Raw genomic sequence first — 20,403 nt, 5'->3', positions numbered from 1 at the left:
CATCTGTTAATGATACATATAATTTCCCTAGTTTTTTACATTGAAGGTATCTTTCTTCCTGTTTTCTTATATGGGTTTCTTTTTATATATATTTATATAAAGTTTTTTATTTTATAAACAAACAATACATAATCAATCATTCAATGTGTCATCTAAGTACATCTTTTGTCTTCTTCTTACTCCTCCAATATTTATCATATCTTAATATTATCATTTCATTTATTATGACATTTCCCCCACATTTCTTACTTCTCTGTTAATACACTTTTCTATCTTTTTATTTTATTAAAAATTTTACAACAATTTTATCCCCACACAACCTTCAACCCCCCCTCCCCACACCCCCCCGACTTCCCAGAGCAAAAACAGGGTATAACATTTAATAAACCTAAGCTAAAATATGCTAACTTACTACAAGATTCAAAACTCCCTCAAGTTCTTTAACTCCCCTTTTAAAAGTTATTCATCAACCTTCCTTTTATAAATTATTTTATCACATTTCACATTTGTTACTAAAATCCTTTCCATACCTTCTTTTTCAAAATTACTCCCCAGTAAAATTCTAAATTAAACATTTATCCTCTTTAGTTATTCATAAACCACTTGCCAATTTCTAAACATTTCGTCACATATACCTTTTAAAAATACCATAATCTTAAATTAAACATTTTAAAATCTCTTAATACATCAATATGACATTCTTCAAAATATAAGTTTCAAAACAAAAAAGCTATCCATTAAATTTTAAGTTAACCATTTTAATACTTCAATAAATTTTAAAAAGCTATCCAGTTTTAATGTCTTTTTATTTCAATAAAACATTAAAAGAAATTAATTTTCCATTCTTCCTTTCTTTCTATATTTTTTCCAGTCCTTCTTCTTCAATAATACTTTCTTCTTCAGCATTGCTCCTCCCCCTGCTTTTATTTTCGAGAATTTTTCCCTTCTCCATTTTTCTCTGGCTTCTTTGCAAACCCTCTTCTTTCTTTCTTTCTTTCTTTCTTTCTTTCTTTCTTTCTTTCTTTCTTCTTCAGTCTCATTCCTCCGCCACAATCCCGTTCTCTTCGCAAAGTAATTCCCCCCAGCAAAAACACCTCTTCAACTACAATTGAGAATCCATTTTTGTAACAAAGTTGTAAAGTTCCACTTTGAATCTTCCTTTTTGTGTAAAAAATCCCAACACCTCCTGACAATTTTCCATTTATCTGTATCAAAACCTTTGGAGGAATATCTCTCAATATTTCCTGGTTACACTCCTTCCCAATTTGAAGAACCTCTATTTCATTTTCCAAAGGCACAATAAACTGGGTTTTTTCTTCTGCCTCCTCTTCACTTATATCTTTGTTTGGGATTTGAGTAAAATCCTTCTTAAGAATCCCTTCAATTCTTTCCACGAACGCAGAGGCAAATGATTCTAAAACTTCTTCCAAAAGATCCACAGTCAGCACTTGTGAGCCTTCATCACTTTCAAAAAAGCCAGCCATTTTTTCTTCTTTTTCTTAGATATAATTTTTAAATCCTTCTCCTTTTAAAATAAAATCCTCTTCTTTTAAACAGGGGCTTTCAACATCACATAATACTTTGTATCTAAGTTTCACTTCTCCACGCCCCGTTAGAGTCACACACCATCTTACTTTCCCTTTCTAGCATAGAAATTCAGAGGGAAGTAATAGATTTTGGAGTTAAAGTTTAGTACTTCCAATTTTCGTTTCTCCTGTATTTGCTCTGCCAGCTTTCAAGTCCAAAAATTTTTTCCCCTTAAAATTGAGTTGCTGGTGCTGGTGTGGACACGACTCCTTGTTCTGCATAAAGCAGACTCGTCCCGGATCCGGAGCACTGAAGAGCTTTCAGGGAGCTCTCACCCTGCAAACCCCAGGCTTAAAAAGAAAAAACCTGGGGGTCTAGGGGAGCTCTACCCAAACCCCTCTGCTCTTCTCTCCCCCTTTTCCCTAGGGGGAGAGTTTCGAGCCGCTAGACAGCTGATTTTCGCTGTTCTAGCGGCTAACGGAATCGCGGGGCTGGAGCTCCTAAAGGAGCATCCATCGGCGTTTGCGGAGCCACCGGAAGTCCCTTATATGGGTTTCTTGAAGGCACACAATATCTGCTTTTTGTTTAATTAATTTCCTGAATGTTTGGTTTCTTTTGACAGGAGAGTTAAGTCCGTTTATATTTAGTGATATGATTTTCAGATTTCGGTCCATTTTTAAAAGTTCTTGTTTCTTTTTATTCCTTTACTTCCTGTCCCTTTTCTTAGCTTGATTTTGTGCCCTTGTTGTTACTCCTTCTTCTTCTTGGATTTCCCCCTCTTCCTCTTTTTCTTTCTCTTTACTATTCTCCTCATGTGAAGTTGCTTGGTCTTCTCGTCTTAATGTTGATTTAACTCTCCTTCCTGCCTCTTCTCCTCTGCCATCCGTTCCTTCTAATTCTATCACCTGATCGTACAAATTTTGTGCCTTTTCAATAGTATCAACTTTTATCTTTTTCCCCTTCTACGTGGCTAGTACTCCTTCCAGCATTAACCATCGAAATAATATTTGTTTTCTGTTTAATAATGCAGTGAGGAATCCATAATCTTTCCTCCACTCTCTAATTCTTTTAGGTATTTGTTTTAGTGTTATTATCTCTTTTTGTTTATAATATATAGGTTCTTCTTTAGCTATTTTGAAGACAATGTCTCTGACTTTTTTTCTCACAAATCGTACATGGACCTCTCTTGAGAGTCTATGTTGTTTCGTGTAGTTAGTGTTTACTCTGAATACGTCGTCTATTTCATTGATAATTTCGTCTTTATCTCGCTGCAAAATTTCGGCTATCATTTCGGCCATTACTAATGTCAGATCCTCATCTCGCTCTTCTCTTACATTTTGAAATCTTAGATAGAATGCCGCTCTTTCCATTTCTAATTGTGCCACTGTGTTTTCAAGCTCTTTATTGAGGCCTGTCATTTTCTCATCTAGTAGTTCCAATTTCTCTTCTGTTCGTTCTGTTTTTTTTCCTATGGCCGTAATCCTTTGATCATTTTTTGTGATTATCTCCTGGATGGAGTCCATTTTTCCATCTAATTTTTGTATATCTTCTTTAACAGAGTTTTTAATTTCATCCAAATCTCTCCTAGTTTCCTCGTGATTTCTGGACATACACTCTTGCATTTTTAACATAGTCTCTTGTATTGTCGCCAACGTGGTCTGGACGGTCTGCATACTCATGGTAGGGGTTTGTTTTTCAGTCGAGAAAATCCCTTCTATAGTTTTTTGTGTCGCTGGAGAGGCCATTAGTCCAATTGGTGTTGAAGTAGCCTTCTTTCCTGTTTTTACTGTGGTTACTGTTGTAGATGTCATTTCTTTCAGGATTTTGTACTGTTTTTCTAAAATTCTGTCTATTCTTTCCCAAATCAGCATCCGTTTCTCAATTAATTCTATGTACTGTTAGGTACTAAGGTTTTTAAGTAAATTTAAATATCCTCTATTTCTATTATTCCTATAATAAATATATACTCAAATATAAAATCTCATTCTATATCACCTTACTAATTAACTTTATATAATATCACTGTCACTATAATTCTAATTAATTTTGATACAATTGATTAAGCTATATGGTACTATAAATACTATATATCCTATAAAATTATACTAATAATACAGACTTATACTAAATATTATAATATTCTATCTCTAAAATGATTAATTAATTAATTAGTTGTCTAGCAAGCGATGTAATAAGTAATAATATAAAAACTAAAATATTACAATATATAGACAGTACTTTGTTAATATATGTGTATATAAATTAATACCGTTTAAATTAATCTTCTAATAAATAATTAATAGTAAAATATCAACAATTAAACAATAAGAGTTAATAGTTCAGTATATCGTTAGTATTAATAATTAATATGTTTAAAATATATGTAGAATATATGTGAAATATATATAGATTTCCTTTTAGGAGTTAATCACTATGAAGTCCAAGGAAGATCTAATCTTCTTAAAGACAGGAAAGAAAGCACACAGTTTCTCACTATTACTGTCCAAAATGGCGATCTCAACTTTCCGGCTTCTCTTTGTATCAGATCAGTTGTTACCTATATTGTCCTTCTCCATCGGTGCAGCTTTATCGGACAAAAACCAGCGTCCTGTTTCCTCTCGTTACTTTCCTCCGATTACACTCTCTTCCAAACGTCTCTTCACTATATAGAACTGATATGATAGGTTTCGCTGAGTCACTTCGCTGCCCTCGTTATTTGCCGCCTGCGCCTTTCCGAGTCTCTCTGACTTTCTGCTGCTCCTCTGGACTCTAAGGTTAATCCCCTCCTCACAGTAATCATCAATAAGATTATTTCAACTTTTTGTTCTCCTGCTTGCCAGTCTTCACCGTGTACTCACTCTTTCGCTTCCTGCTTTTGTGTTTAAGACGTTGAGTCTCTGGTCCGGCCTATCGGCCTTCTTCTTTCTGCGTCCGGAATAAGGGTTCTTCTCAGAGCAGCGGGAGACCGCACCTCTCCGCACCGCCTCCTCTGAAGTATCCCTCTTTTTATCGGTCCATCCCAGGTCCGATCTTTCCCATAACGGGCCCTGAAACGCTGAAAATCACGGAGTACGGAGCGCTCCTTCTCCGTGCCGCCTCAACCCACGCCTCAACCGGAAGCGCTCGAGGTGAAACTTTTATTTCATTGCAGAATCGTAGATTGAGAAATTGAGAACAAGGCACACCAAGAGACTGAGAAAGATATCAATTTGAGAAGCTGAGGGAAATCCCCAGGAGCAGTGGTGGGATTCAAAATTATTTACTACCCGTTCTGTGGGCGTGGCTTGGTGGGCGTGGCATGGCTTGGTGGGTGTGACCTACCGGTTCTCCAGAACTGGTCAGAACCTGCTGAATACCACCTCTGCTTCAGATATTTCTTGGTCCAGTCTTGCTGTTTCAACTTATGTGTCTTGTTCAGTGGTGGTCAGATTTCAGCCTTCCTTACCTTGGCCGTGTCTCTGAGTACTGAACACCTTGTACTTCTGGGCACTCCAGGTAGGTTGCAGTTTTGAAATATGACAGCACTGGAGGATAATGGGTTCTTGGTAGCTTCATGTTTGATTCTTCTCAAATCTCTGGCACTGCGTTTTTGTATTTACCAGATGAGCTCATATTTTTGGACATTCAGACTTACCGTAGCTTGCCAAGTTTCTTATCAGTAAGCTAACTAAGCATGCCTACATTCTTTCACTTTCTTCTAAAAAAAACCCCAACTTTTCTTTGTTCTCCTGCCAAGAGGTCCGGCCGCAGAGAGGTGGCCAGCAGAAGCTTTGCCAAAATGTAATTATTTAGATCAGTAAGATGTTTTATTTTCTTTATAACAAATAAATGAGTTTTTCTTAGAAAAATATATCTTCGGGTTTATTTTCTTAAGTATACTTCAAGGAAAAGTCTCGATCCACGTCTCTAAATCAAGGTGCGATTACCCAAAAGCAGAATGGGATTAATTAGCACCCTGACAGTTAAGGTGCATCTTTTTTTTTCAACTTGTTTCTTGCGACCCTGTTGACTATTTGCAACAAAACGTTGTTTTTTTTAAAATTTGATTTATATGCCGCCCTTCTCCGGAGACTCAGGGCGGCTTACAATGTGCTCAGCAATAGCCTTCATCCTTTTGTATATTTTATACAAAGTCAGCTTATTGCCCCCACAACTGGGTCCTCAATTTACCTACCTTAGAAAGGATGGAAGGCTGAGTCAACCTTGAGCCTTGGCGAGATTCGAACCTGCAGTAATTGCAGGCAGCTGGTCTTAATAACCAGCTTAATAACAGGGTGCCTTAAACCACTGTACTACCAAGGCTCTTTGATGGTTCTGTGAGCACACCCCAATATATTAGCAATTTCAAGAGTGCTGCATCCCTCTGAAAGACTTTTTACAATTTTTTGACTTTTCAAAGTCAGTTAAATCTCTTTTTTAGCCCATTTTGCCTGAGGAAAAGAAGCTGCCTAATAATTGTGCACACCTTGATATAGGGTGTTGATCTCCTTAGGCCACACCTTCACTCATTACACAAATACACATCACCTGATCTGCTTATATCCACTAAGCATTTACGTTTATACAGCTTGGAGGTGGAAAATATGCATACAAAGAAAGAATGATATGGTCAAAATACCCACTTGCCTAATAATTGTGCATACAGTGTAGTCTTACTAAGGCTTTATAAAGCTGTGCTAGTACTTCACGTGATATTGATTCTATCCCTCTGTTAATGCAGCCTTTGCTTCTTGTCTTGCCTTCTGGTGCTTTGGAAAATAGCTTGACCCCCTGTTCTTCAAATATTGGAACACTGCTATCATGTCACCCCTAGTCCTTCTTTTCACTAGACTAAACATACCCAAATCCTGCAACTGTTCTTCCATACATTTTCGCCTGCAGCCCTCTAATCATCTTTGTTGCTCTTCTCTGCACTCTTTCCAGAGTCTCAACATCTGTTTTATATTATGGTGACCCAATCTGGATGCAGTATTCTAAGTGTGGTCTTACTAAGGTTTTATAAAGCTGTGCTACCATGTTTTCCCCAAAATAAGACCCTGTCTTATATTTTTTTGATCCCTGAAATAAGTGCTTGGCCTTATTGCCATGTGCTCAAAAGCCCCATTGGGCTTATTATCAGGGGATGTCTTATTTTGGGGAAAACAGGGTAGTACTTCACATGATATTGATTCTATCCTGTTAATGCAGCCTAGGATTGCATTGGCTTTTTTGGCTGCTGCTGCACACTGCTGGGTTATAGTTAAGTGATTGTCCACTAGGACTCCAAAATCCCTATTGCAGTTACTGCTGTTGAGCCAGGTTTTACCTAATCTGTATCTGTACATTTGGTTTTTCTTGCCTAAGTGTAAAACCTTACTCTACATTGAATTTCATTTTGCTAGTGTTCAAGTCTGTTGAGATCCATCTGGATTTTAAGCCTGTCTTCTGGGGTGTTGGCTATTCCTGCCAGTTTAGTATCATGTGCAAATTTGATGAGTTCTCCTTCTATTTCCTCATCTAAATAGGTTATGAAGATGTTGAAGAGAACTCGCCTTGTGGTACCCCACTGCTTACTTACTTCCATGTAGATGTAGTTCCATTGAGGACTACATGTTGAGTTCAATTTGTCAGCCAGTTATAAATCCATCTGGTGGTAATGTTGTCTATCCCACATTCTTCTAGCTTACCAAGAAAAATATCTTTTCCAGGATCTTCCCAGGTATTGATGTCAAGCTGATTGATCTGTAGTTTTCTCAATCTGGTTTCTCCCCCCACACCCTTTTTTTTTTTTTTTTGAAAATGGGAGCCACATTAGCTCTTTTCCAGTCCTTTGGTAGTTCCCTGGTGCTCCAGGATCTTTGAAAGATATGGTTCAATGGTTCCAAGATCACATGTGCCAGCTCCTTCAGAACTCTGGGATGTAATCTTACCATTTTATTGCTTATTTTAATTTGTATTTCTAGTCTGTCTTTTATGGTTATGTTTTTGGTAGGTTTGACTGTATTATCTTTTTACGTGAAGACATATGCAAAGACAGTTGCAAGTCTTACTTCATTCTGAGCCTTTGCTTTCCTGACTTCATCTTTGCAGATTCTGGCTATCTGCTGATATTCTGCCTTAGTTACGTGTCACTCTTTTCATTTTTTGTACTTATCCTTTTTGTCTTTCAGTTTATCAGAGAAATCTTTGTGCAACCATATTGGTTTCTCCTTGGCTTTCTTGTTTTTCTTTTTAAGTGGTATTGTAGTGGACTGGGCTTTTATAATCAATTTCTTTAGTTTCCCAAGCTTCTTGAGTTGTTTTCCCCTTTAGGATTTTCATCCATGGAATCCTTCCCAAGCTCTCTCTAAGTTTGTTAAAATCAGCTCTTTTAATGTCTAAGACACTGGTTTTATTATGTTCTATTGTTTGTGTTTGCATTATGTTGAATTCCAATATGACATAGTCACTCTCTCCCAAAGTTCCGGCAATTTCAATCCCCTCTATCACTTCTTCTCTGTTAGGAAGAATCAGGTCCAGTATAGCTATCCTTCTAGTTCTCTTCTCTACCTTTTGGATGACAAAGTTGTCAGCTAGGTTAGTCAGGAACCTGTTTGATCTCCCACTTACTGCAGAGTTTGTCTCCCAGTTGATGTCAGGGTAGATAAGTCCCCCATTACTACTGTGATGTGTTTCCTACATACATGTGTTAACTGGCTAGTAAAAAGTCCATATATTTCTTTTGCTTGGTTGGGTGACCTGTAATACTCACCTATGGGAATGTCATTCTTTTTTCCTTTTACATTGACCCATATGCATTCTAGGAGCCTTTCATCCTTGGTTTTGTGCATTTCTGTAGTGATTTTTTACATATAATGCAACTCCACATCCTCTTTTGTTAGGTCTGTTTCTTTTGAACAGTTTATATCCTTCCAGCAGTACATTCCTGTTGTGAGTTTCATCCCACCAAGTTTCGGTAAAGGCAACTATCTCATACTTGCCCTCATGTACTAGTACTTCAAGTTCACCTTCTTTGTTCCACAAACTTTGAGCATTTGTGTATAGGCAATTGAGTCCTGTATGGCTGACCCTGGGTATGCTTCCTATATCTCCTACTTTATTTCTGAGTTTTTCTTCCTCCCCATCATTCCCTACCTCATTTTTTAATTGGTTGTTTTAGGGTTTATGCTTGGGATTAGGTCCAAAAGTTCCTAAGGATCAGTTACCCTCCCTCCTCAATTATAGTTTAAAGCCCTTTGAATAAGTTGAGCAAGTTGTTTTCTGAATACTTTCTTCCTGGTTCTTGTGAGGTGCAGCCCATCCCTTGCCAGAAGCCCTCCATGTAGGTAATGCAGACCATGGTCTAGGAATCCAAAGTTCTCTTGGCAGCATCAACTCTTAAGCCAGTGGTTCATTTCTAAAATTCTTTGTTCCCTCATTGGCTGTTGACCTATCATTGGAAGTACAGATGGAAACGCTACTTGTGCTACTAAAGTCCTTAACTTTCTTGCCTAGCTGCTTGTAATTTCTCGATGTTGTTTTCAGGTTCATTGTCATGTCATTTGTCCCTACATGAAGGGGAAGAAAGGGGTAGTAATCTGTCAGCTTGATTATTTTAGATCTTGTCCAGCCTACCTTGAATTCCATTGACCTGTATCTACTGCCAATTTGTTTTGACTGTTAGTAGTTCAGATTCTTCTTTTTTTTAATTTTTTCTTATTTTTAAACATAACAAAACATAAAACAACCATCATCCATTACAATCACAGAAAGTGTGTCGATCAGTTAAAATTCTTTTGTGCTTAATCCCATATCCACAATTTACAAATTATTTAATTTCTCTTATTTAACAATTTTATATATTCCTTTATGTTATTATTCTCATTTAACAATTATTTAAAAAAGGTTTGACTCCCATAAAAAAACCACTTCATATACTTTATCATTGCATTAATTTCATATTTCATACTTCATTTCCATGCCTTATTATCTAGCCATTGATAAAACAAATCCCATATCAAATAATATTGTTTGTCTTCCTGTTCTCTAATTTCAAATGTCAATTTACTCATTTCAGCACATTCCATAATTTTCTTAATGACTTCATCTTCAGTAGGTATTTTCTCTTTTTTCCAATTTTTAGCAAATACAATTCTAGCTGCTGTTAAAACATTCACAATTAAATATCTCAGTTCTCTATTACACATTTCTGGTAAAATCCCTAATAAAAATATCTCAGGTTTAAAGTCAATGTGTTTCTTTGTCATTTTTTCCAACCATGTGTGGATTTTAGTCCAATATCTTTTAGCTTCTGCACATGTCCACCACATATGGTAATATGATCCTGGAGTCTGATGACATTTCCAGCATTTCTCCGATTTGTTCTTGAACATTCTGGCTATTCTCATCGGGGGTAGATGCAACCTGTAAAACATCTTATACAATTTCTCTTTATATGCTGTAGACATTGTCATTTTATAGTTTTGCAACCACAATTTTTGCCATTTCTCTAAATCAATCCCATGGCCAAAATTTTTCCCCCATGCTATCATTGTTTCTTTAACTTGTTCTTCTTCCAATTTTACCTCTAATAAATAACCATACAATTTTTTAATTACATAGTCATCAGAACCCATTAAAATTTTATCTAAATTGGTCAAGACATTATAGAAACCTTCTTGTTTAAAATCTTCTTCATATCTAGAACGTATTTGCAAAAAAGAAAACCAATCCATCTTAAAACCTTGTTCTTCCAGTTCTTGCTTCAATTTAAGTTCACCCTTTTCATCCATTAATTCACTATTTCTAACAATTCGTTCCCTTCTAAATATTACTGAATATGAAAATGCTTCAATCGTTGATACCCAGACTGGAATTTTCAAATAGTGTTGTTTTTTTAATCTTCTCCCAATTTAATAACAAGGCCTCACGTATATGATGTCTTCTAAAATACCCCTGCCACCCCATCAACAAATCATGACCTTCTAAATTCAATAATCTGGTATTTCTTAAAGTTATCCATTCTTTAATCCACATCAAGCTTGTTGCTTGATAATAAAGTTCCCAATTAGGTAGCCCCAAACCCCCTCTCATTCTAGCATCTTGTAACAACTTTAAGTTTATCCTCGCGGACTTCCGGTTGGCTCCGCGCACCTCGTAGACGCTCCTCCGTGAGCGCCCGATCCCCGGCACCGTAAAAGCCGCCAGAACAGCAGAAAAACAGCTGTCTGGTGGCTTGGAAACCTTCTCCCCGGGCAAAGGGGAGAGAGGAGAGCCGACAGGCGGAGGTAGAGCCCCCCAAGTGCCCTAGGAGAAATTCTGGGGCGCGAAGGGCGAGAGCTCCCTAGAAGCCTGTCAATCTGCTCTGGACCTGGGACGCCTCTGCTAATTAGCGGAGCAAGAAGCTGCGACCAATTCTGCCAATAACAAAAGAGGGGATTTCCAACATCCTAAATTGCTGCAGGCAGAAGAAGCCAGGAGAAGTCAGACTGCAAGTATTCAAACTTAACTCCAATGTTTATTGCCTCCTTCGGAAGTAACAATTTAGTAAATTTGCAACAAAATGGCAATTGAGGCTTGAAAGGGCGTGGAAAGTGAAAGTTAAAGGAAAGTTTCATTTCGCTGGCAGCCCTTTGTCTGAAAGAACTTTTGTAATGAGAGAAGGAGGATTTTAAGACATCAATTTAAGACTGGGGAAAACTTTTGACTTTGATGAACTTTTCCTTTTGGCTTCTGATTAAAATATAAAGATTAATCCAAACTGTAAATGGCCTCAAAACCTGTAAAGCCTGTTCCTATTAAAGGAACTGGGAGTGCTGGGAGCTCCCCAGCTCACACTTCTAGAATGCAAGTCTCTGCCCCCCCCAACAGATCCACAGACGTTAACGTTTGAAATGATACAAGAAGCCCTACAAGCCACACAGAACAAACTTACCACTGTGATTAATGAAAAAATTAATGAAACTAATGAAAAAATACAGGCTGTTTCAGAGGAGATTTCAATTCGGAATCAGCAAATTAGGGAAGATATATTACTGGCATTTAAAGGTCTGGCAGGTAACATTGAAATATTGGAGGATAAAGTTGAAGAAATTAAACAATCTACGGAAATTTTGGATAATAAATTAGGAGAGACTCAGAATAAAATTGAAAGGGCTGAAGCTGATGTAACAATGATTCAATACAGGGATATGGAATTTGCTTTAAGAATAAGAGGGGTGAAGGAGAACGAACAAGAGAATTTGAAAGAAATGTCAGAGGCATTGGCACAGGTGTTGGGGGGGACGAAAGTGGAGTTTGGCTGGCAGATTGACAAGATATATCGTGTCAATTCGTGGGTGGCCAGACAGAAACATTTACCAAGAGACATTGTAATATATTTTACCACAAGGAGATTACGCAATGAAATTTTACAGGCTACCTTTAATAACAAGCTTCAGGTGGAAGGCCAGGAGGTGATGACAATGAAAGAAATCCCTCCCAAAATGTTGAGAGCTAGAAGGGATTACGCCTTTCTGGTGGATGAACTGAAAAAACGTCAAATACAGTATAGATGGGAAGTGCCAGCCGGCCTGGTGGTGATCTATTTGGGAGAGAGATATCGGCTAAACACAATATGGAAAGCAAGAGATTTCTATGCCAATGTGTTAAAGGCTGGGACATCAAAATCACCAGAAGGAAAAAGAAAGAAGGAAGTAATGAAAGGAGAGAGAGAAGAGCTGATGACAGTAGTCCAGGGGGGAGCTTCGACGAGTCAAGATGATTTGCCACAAATCCAGATTGCTGTTCAAGATCTGGATTTAATTGATATACAAGAAGAACCAAAGGATCAAAGACAGACTAGAGCAGCAACAGCTAAACGCAAGGAATAATTAAGACAGCAACAACTTCAGATGGCAACTCAAGAAATTACCAAAACAGAAGCAGTGGGAGGAGCTAGACCTAAAGGTCAAATGAGGCAAGACCATCAGAAAATGCTCCAGATGCTTCAGAGGCCCAGAGATGGGAACTAGATTTTTAACCTGGAATGTCAATGGTTTGAATTCTCCACAGAAGAGGAGGAAAATATTTCACTATCTTAAACAATTTAAGAATGATGTAATTTGTTTACAAGAGACTCATATTAGGATACAAGATCAAAAATATTTGACAAATACAAGACTAGGTACACATTATGTAGCAGCAGCACCAGAGAAGAAAAACGGTATAGTCATATATTTGAAAAGAGATTTAATTGCCAAATTAATTGAAGCAGATGATCAAGGAAGATTTTTAGCGATTGAACTTTTAATAAAAGGAGAAAAATTACTTGTAATTGGAGTATATGCCCCAAACTAACAACAGGAAAATTTTTATAACTTTCTACATTCAAAGTTGACACAATGGGGGTACAGAACTTGTATCCTACTGGGTGACTGGAATGGTGTTTTGGATGTAAAAAAGGACAAGAAGGGACCTAAGCAAAATGTTTTAACAAGAGCAAGATTGCCCAAATCGTTTTTGGAGATGATGGACGACTGGGAGTTGAGGGATATTTGGCGTGAAAGAAACCCAGAAGAAAAAGATTTTACTTTCTTTTCGGATAGACATCAATCCTTTTCAAGGATTGATTTTATACTAATTACTAATGACCTTTTTTCTAGGGTGAAGAATACGAAGATTTGTTCAAGAACATTGACAGACCATAGTCCAGTCTGGATGGAATTGGAGTATGGGAAAGGGCCTAGGAGGTCCTGGAGGTTAAATGATAACTTGTTTAGATATGAAGAAAATGTAAAAGAGTGTAAAAAATTTATGAAAGAATTTTTTGTTATGAATATGCAAAAGGGTACATCTATGGAAATGGTATGGGATGCAAGTAAAGCATATATGCGAGGTATTTTGATATATCTGAATAATAAATATAGAAAGAAACGGGGAAAAAAGAAAAGAATTGGAAGAAGAGATTAGAAAACAGGAACGAGCTTTAATAGCTAATCCAATAGATAAGAAAATTAAAGAGGCAATTAATTTACTGAAAGGTCAATTTAATATGTTAATAGCAGATCAGGTGGCAACTAACTTACAATATGCTAAACATAATACTTTTTGTAATGCTAATAAACCAGGCAGGTGGTTAGCATATTTGTTAAGGAAAATGCAGAAATCAAGGACTATAGAGAAAATAAAATACAAGGGCAAGGAGGTTTATGAGCAAGAATTGATTAAAAAATCTTTCTTAGAGTTTTACTCAAGGCTGTATACTGGTGATAAAATTCAAGAGACAGATATAGATAGATATTTGCAGAAAGAGAATATTTATATAACTTCAAAAGAGCAGAGGGATAGTTTAAACCAATTGATAACTTCAGAGGAAATTTTGTTTGCAATTAAGCAGTTGAAAGTGGGTAAAGCTCCTGGGACGGATGGTTTGACAGCTGTTTATTATAAAAGTTTACAGGAGGAAATGGTGGAACCACTGAAGGAATTATTCAATAATATACAACAGGGAGGAGAGGTACCTCCAACTTGGAAGACAGCTTTTATTTCTTTGATCCCAAGAGGGTCAAGATCATACAGACCCAAAAAACTACAGGCGGATTTCACTTTTAAATACAGATTATAAGATTTTTGCTAAAATATTAGCAAATAGATTAATGACAGTTATGCAGCAAATGATTCATCATGATCAAACTGGTTTTATAAATGGTAGACAAATGAAAAGTAATGTGAGGCAAATTGTTAACTTACTAGAGTATTTGGGGAGGAACAACCAGGTCCCCGCAGTGCTAGTATTTTTGGATGCGGAGAAAGCCTTTGATAGATTGAATTGGCATTTTTTATTGAAATTAACAGAAAGGATGCAACTTGGAGAATATTTTATACAATCTATTAAGGCAATATATCAGAAACAAACAGCGCAAATAATAATCAATGGTGGTTTAACAGATAATTTTAATATAGAAAAAGGAACAAGGCAAGGTTGTCCCTTGTCTCCATTGTTGTTTATTTTGACGCTGGAAATTTTACTGAGCAAAATACGTGGGACAGATACAATAAAGGGAATTAAAATTAGACAGCATGAGTATAAGTTACGAGCATTTGCGGATGACCTGGTTGTTACCTTAGCCCAACCAGCACAATCGATTACAGACTTGATGGATATAATTAATCCATATGGACAGGTATCTGGTTTTAAAATAAATACAGCCAAAACAAAGATAATAGCTAAAAATATGACCAGAAGCCAGAAAGAAGAGATAGAAAGGGTAACAGGATTTGAGATAGTTAAGAAGGTTAAATATCTAGGGGTTTATATTATGACCACAAATATGAAATTATATCAGCACAACTATGAACCGTTATGGCAAAAAATACAGAAAGAGATGGAAAATTGGAAAAAACTACAATTGTCTTTGCTGGGTAGGATAGCCGCAGTAAAAATGAATGTTTTACCAAGGTTTTTATTTCTTTTTCAAATGATACCTATACTCAAAAAAGATGAAAATTTGAAGGAATGGCAGAAGGACATAAATAAATTTGTTTGGGCAGGGAAGAAACCGCAAGTAAATCAAAAGATAATGCAAGATACACGAGAAAGAGGAGGTCTTAAAATGCCCAATTTAAGATTGTACTATGAAGCCGCTGCCCTCTCAGCAATTACTGATTGGCTAAATCTAACGGAGGAAAGGATATTAAATATTGAAGGATATGGTCTGGTCTACGGCTGGCATGCTTATTTACTGTATGATAAGAAAGTAGATAAGACCCTTAAAAGTCATATATTAAGAAATGCTCTATTGCGTGTCTGGAAAAAGTATCAATACAAATTAAACGATAAGTTACCAATATGGACAGTACCCAGACACGCGATAGAGAATATAAATGTGGAGCAAAAGCAGGATAAGACTACATACAAGGAACTCCTTTATAAAGAAGGAGTTAGATTACAATTAAAATCTATGGAGCAATTAAGAGAAGAAGGAATAATTAGAACTTGGTTTCAGTATGGGCAGCTGCAGGCCAGATGGAGAGAGGATCAAAAAATTCGTATTTTGCAGCAGGATGAGAATTTGATAAAGCAAATAAGAGATAAAGGTCAAATGCATATTAAAAGGTTATTTTATATTAATATATAAATGTATTAGTGTATTAATGTATTAGTGGAAATAGATTCGGAAACAGAGCTAGTCAAGGATTGTATGATAAAATGGGCACAAAACATAGGTGAACCAATAATGTTGGATACATGGGAAAAGATATGGGTTAGAAACGTAAGATTCACACAAGCTCAAAACTTAAGAGAGAACTTTTACAAAATGTTTTATAGATGGCATTTAGATCCAAAAAAACTAGCCTGCATGTATCCAAATTTACAACCCAAGTGTTGGCGATGTGAGTGTGAAGATGCTATATATTTTCATATATGGTGGACATGTAAAAAATTAAGGCTTTTTGGATAAAAATATGGTGGATTATTCAAAATATTTTAAAGGAAAAGATTAAATTTACACCACAGTTTTTTTTGTTGGGAATAGTTACAGATTGTACTGTAATAGAGATTAAGTTGGTTTTGAATTTAATAACAGCTGCCAGGTTACTGGTGGCACAGTATTGGAAGAAGGAAGATCCACCTACTAAAAGTTGTGCATTTGGCGGAAATGGCAAAAATTTCATCATATCTTAAAGACCATTCAAACGAAAGATACATATTGGAATGGAGAAGATGGATCGACTATATTCAAAACAAGTATCAGACTAAGAAGATTCATATAGCTTATGAATGAAACATTTTTAATCTTTAGTTTATGTTTATAGGGTTTTGAGCTATAAGGAGTTAAAGACCTAGAGAGAATTTAAAGTCAATAATTTGTTAGCATATTTTAGTTTTATGTTTGTGAATGCTATACCCTGTGCTTGTTCTGGGAAGTCTAGGGAGGGGAGTGGGGGGGGAAGGGGGAGGGGGGAAGGATGGGTGGGAGGGCAAGGAGGGAGGGATGGGATGAGGAGGGAAGGGGGGGAGAAAATGTTTGTATTTCCTATAAAACTTTTCAATAAAAAATAATTTATCCTCGCCTTCTTTCCCTGCCAAATGTATTTTAACACTATTTCATTCAATTCTTCAAAAAAGTCTTTCCCCAATCTAATTGGAATTGTCTGGAACAAGTATAAAATTCTAGGCAAAATATTCATCTTAATAGTTGATATCCTTCAAATCAAAGAAAGCTGTAAATTTTCCCATTTCGCCAAATCTGTCCCTATCTGTTGTTTGAGTTTATTATAGTTATTTTCTTTAAGAGTGCTACATCTTGCTGTCAAGTATATCCCCAGATATTTGACTTTATTTGTGACCTGCATCTTTGATATATCCGCCAATTCTTCTTTTTGCTTTACCAACATATTTTTAGTCAGAATCTTCATTTTGTCTTTGTTGATTTTCAAACCAGCTACTTTCCCAAACTCTCCTATTTTATCTATCAGTGTAGTTATTGATGTTAGTGGGTCTTCAAGAATAAAGACCAGGTCATCTGCAAATGCTTGCAATTTGTATTCTTCTTTTCGAATTTTCATTCCTTTTATATCTTTTTCTTCTCTGATACTTCTATTTAGCACTTCTAATGTTAATATGAACAACAGAGGGGACAGTGGACAGCCTTGTCTGGTACCTTTTTTTTATCTCAATAGAATCTGTCAATTCTCCATTTATCATTACTTTCGCCATTTTTTAATGATATATAGCTTCTATTGCTTGAATGAATTTTCTGCCAAAGCCCATCTGTTCCATTTGAAGCAACATAAATCACCAATTTACATTGTCAAAAGCTTTCTGTGCATCTAAAAATATCAAAGCCATTTGTTTTTCAGGATGGGCTTCATAATATTCCAAAGTGTCCAGAATTATTCTCATATTATCTTTTTTTCTTTCATATTAAAGAAGCTTTGGATTTTAAATTGCAGGAAAGACAGGAGAGTGTGCAGTGCTGCCATCTGCTGGAAAAGAAACTTTGTTGCTATGTTTATACAAGTAACAAGTTGAGAGATACATTGTAGCCATAACTTAGAGACTCTGAACTGCTTGGCTGATAAGAGTGTAATGAGAACATCTGAGGTAGTGGGAACTATCTGTATTGTTTACACAGGTGTTCTTGGTGGATTCATTTGAAGTAGGAGTCTAGAAATACTACAGAAGAATTTTCTTTTGGCAGTTATTTTCTTTTTTCTTCTTTGTGGCTTGGCTAAGCGATAACTCTCCGTATGCTTTCTGTGTATAAATGTGTTTGATGGATTGTCTTCTTTTTGCTACTTCTATATAACTGAATTGGATTAAGGCACTCAAGAACCTGAAGATTGATTGCTGATTTTTGAGTTTTGATTTTATTTTTAATTTTTAATTTTGGCTGGCTTGTTCTTTTTTCCTTTTCTTTTTTCTTCTTCTTCCTCTTTTTATTCGCATTTTTTTAAAATTTTTTATCTTTGTTCCCTAATGGATTATGGTTTGGAAGAACCTGCAGAGTTGTTTTATTCTATTTCCCTCTTTTTTCTTTTTTCTTTTTTGTATTTGGTATTTTTTGTTATTCTTTGGATTTGGTTTTTGTTGACCACGGAATAAAATGAGCAGAAAAGTTGCGACAGTGGGAGCTGCTTCAACCATGCCCTCCTCATCTCCATCTGGAGGACAACGAACAATTCAGGCGATGCTTCAACAAGAGAAAGAGAAGGATAAAGAGAAAGATACATCAATACAACTGATTCTTCAAACAGTCCAAAGGATGAAACAACAACTATTCAAGACAGATAAAAAAGTCCAAAGGATGGAACAACAGCTACTTAAGACAGATGAAAAAGTGGTCAGCATTCAGCAAACAATGTCGAAATATGAAGAAAGGCTGCAAAAGCTAGAGAAAAAGGATGATCAAAAGGAGGAAAAAATGAAAGATATAGATTATAGACTGGGAGAGGTTGAACGAGAAAGGAGTGGACTAATTGGTTGGGAAATGGACAAAGCAGAATTTTATTTTAGATTACAAAATGTGGAAGAAGAAAAGGGAGAGAACTTGGCAGATATTATGATTGTGATGCTGGCTGAAGCATTAGAAACCACTAAAGAGAAGATGATGGATGGTGTGGATGAGATATATCAAGTGTAAACTAGATATGCAATGCGTAATAAGTTGCCATGAGAAGTACATTTAAGATTTACCAAGAAATTGATCAAAGCACAAATTCTTTAGGTGGCTAGAGGAAAAACCTTGAAATACAAGGAGAAAGAAGTGGTGGTTTTGAAACAAATACCAAGAAAAGTAAGAGAGATGAGGAGAGAATATCAATTTTTGACCAAAATATTACTTCAAAAAGGAGTCAACTACAGATGGTTGATACCAGAAGGGTTAATTTTAACGTGGCAACTTCAAAGATATAGGCTAGATACAATTGACAAAGCGAAAGCTTTTCATGAAGAATTTCTCAAAGAGAAGGATGTCGGAATGGAAATGGAAACCCAAGCTACAGTAGAGCCAATAGAATTTAGAGAAGATGAGTTGGCAATGATTGAAACAGCAGAAGGCGCTGTAGGTGGGATTGTGGAATACAAGGAACAACGTGAAGTAAGATCAACTAGAGTAACAAAACCTACATATAAAGTATGAATATGGAAGAAAGGAAATTAATCTCAATAAAGATAAATGGACTTAATTGAGTAGTTAAAAGAAGAAAGGTGTTTCATAAATTAGAGAAATTAAAATTAGACATAATTTGTTTACAAGAAGTACATATTAAAAAGCAATATGAACAATTATTGATACAACCAAAACTTGGAAGAACTTTTTTATCACTGACACAATGTAAAAAGAGAGGAGTTGTTTTATACATTAGAAATGCAATACCAGTGGAGCAAATATATGCAGATGCAGAAGGTAGAATTCTTTTTTTTTTAATCTTAATTGTGATCAAATAAGCATTCCAACTGAATTTTTCACAAGTAGCACACATTTCTGAAAATAATGAGATTATTTCCACTTTATATCACATATTAGTGCTATATGATCTGATGGGTGTGAAACACTTGGTAAGGCCTGGTGGGTGGTTACTTCTTCATGGCTTGGCAGTGGAATTACCTGTTCAACCTCCAAAACATTTGCATCAATGAAAATATAGTCCAAACATCCATGAAACCCTCCAACATAATTAGTGTAGGCTGGTTCTCCACAAGCACTTTTAAGACCGAACTGGTGGGTTAGAGACATAGCAAACCGTTGCTCTTTAACTTCTGAATCCCAGCTCTCATGATCTTCGTTAATACTACCGCTATTGACAAAAGTATATGTTCCAGTTGATGGTGTGGCATTAAAATCCCCACAGAGGATGAGAGGTGTAGCAGGATAGATGTCATTGATCACATGCTTAATATGGGATAATGCTATTGCAACTTGAATTAGACAGATATTTTCACCTTTTGGGTGCCAAAACAAGTAAAAATATGGAACGCTTCACGAATTTGTGTGTCATCCTTGCGCAGGGGCCATGCTAATCTTCTCTGTATCATTCCAATTTTAGTATATGTGCTGCCGAAGCGAGCACCAGAAGGTAGAATTCTGATGGTGGAGATAACTGATAATAGTATGAAAATTCTTTTGGTAACAATATATGCTCCAAACAATAACCAAAGTGATTTTTACAGAAAATTATATATGAAAATAATTGAAATGGAATATGACAATATATGTATGATGGGCGATTTTAATGGAATAGTGGATGAAAACCTGGACTATAAAACACATAAAACAGTAAGACATAATAGAAAGACATTACCGAATTCCTTTTTTAAGATGACAGAGGAAATAAACTTGAAAGATGTATGGAGAGATAGAAATGGGAAAAATAGACAATATACTTTCTATTCTGATAGACATTCATCTTGGTCTAGGTTAGATATGATATGGA

General features: G+C 36.1%; 1 non-coding gene across 1 annotated transcript; it reads right to left on the bottom strand.

Annotated features, from left to right (window-relative positions):
- Positions 1-19,933: 19,933 nt before the first annotated feature.
- LOC139317768 (U6 spliceosomal RNA) lies at positions 19,934-20,040 on the bottom strand. The gene has a single exon (XR_011600471.1). It is a non-coding gene; the product is annotated as a U6 spliceosomal RNA (small nuclear RNA).
- Between the last annotated feature and the right edge of the window lie 363 nt (positions 20,041-20,403).

The sequence above is a fragment of the Pituophis catenifer genome, unplaced genomic scaffold, assembly GCF_029215685.1.
Source record: "Pituophis catenifer annectens isolate HBS135680 unplaced genomic scaffold, rPitCat1.0.hap2 SCAF_5, whole genome shotgun sequence".
Taxonomy (NCBI): domain Eukaryota; kingdom Metazoa; phylum Chordata; class Lepidosauria; order Squamata; family Colubridae; genus Pituophis; species Pituophis catenifer.
The sequence above is the reverse complement of the archived record's forward strand: the minus strand, read 5'-3'. Positions and strand labels throughout refer to the sequence as shown.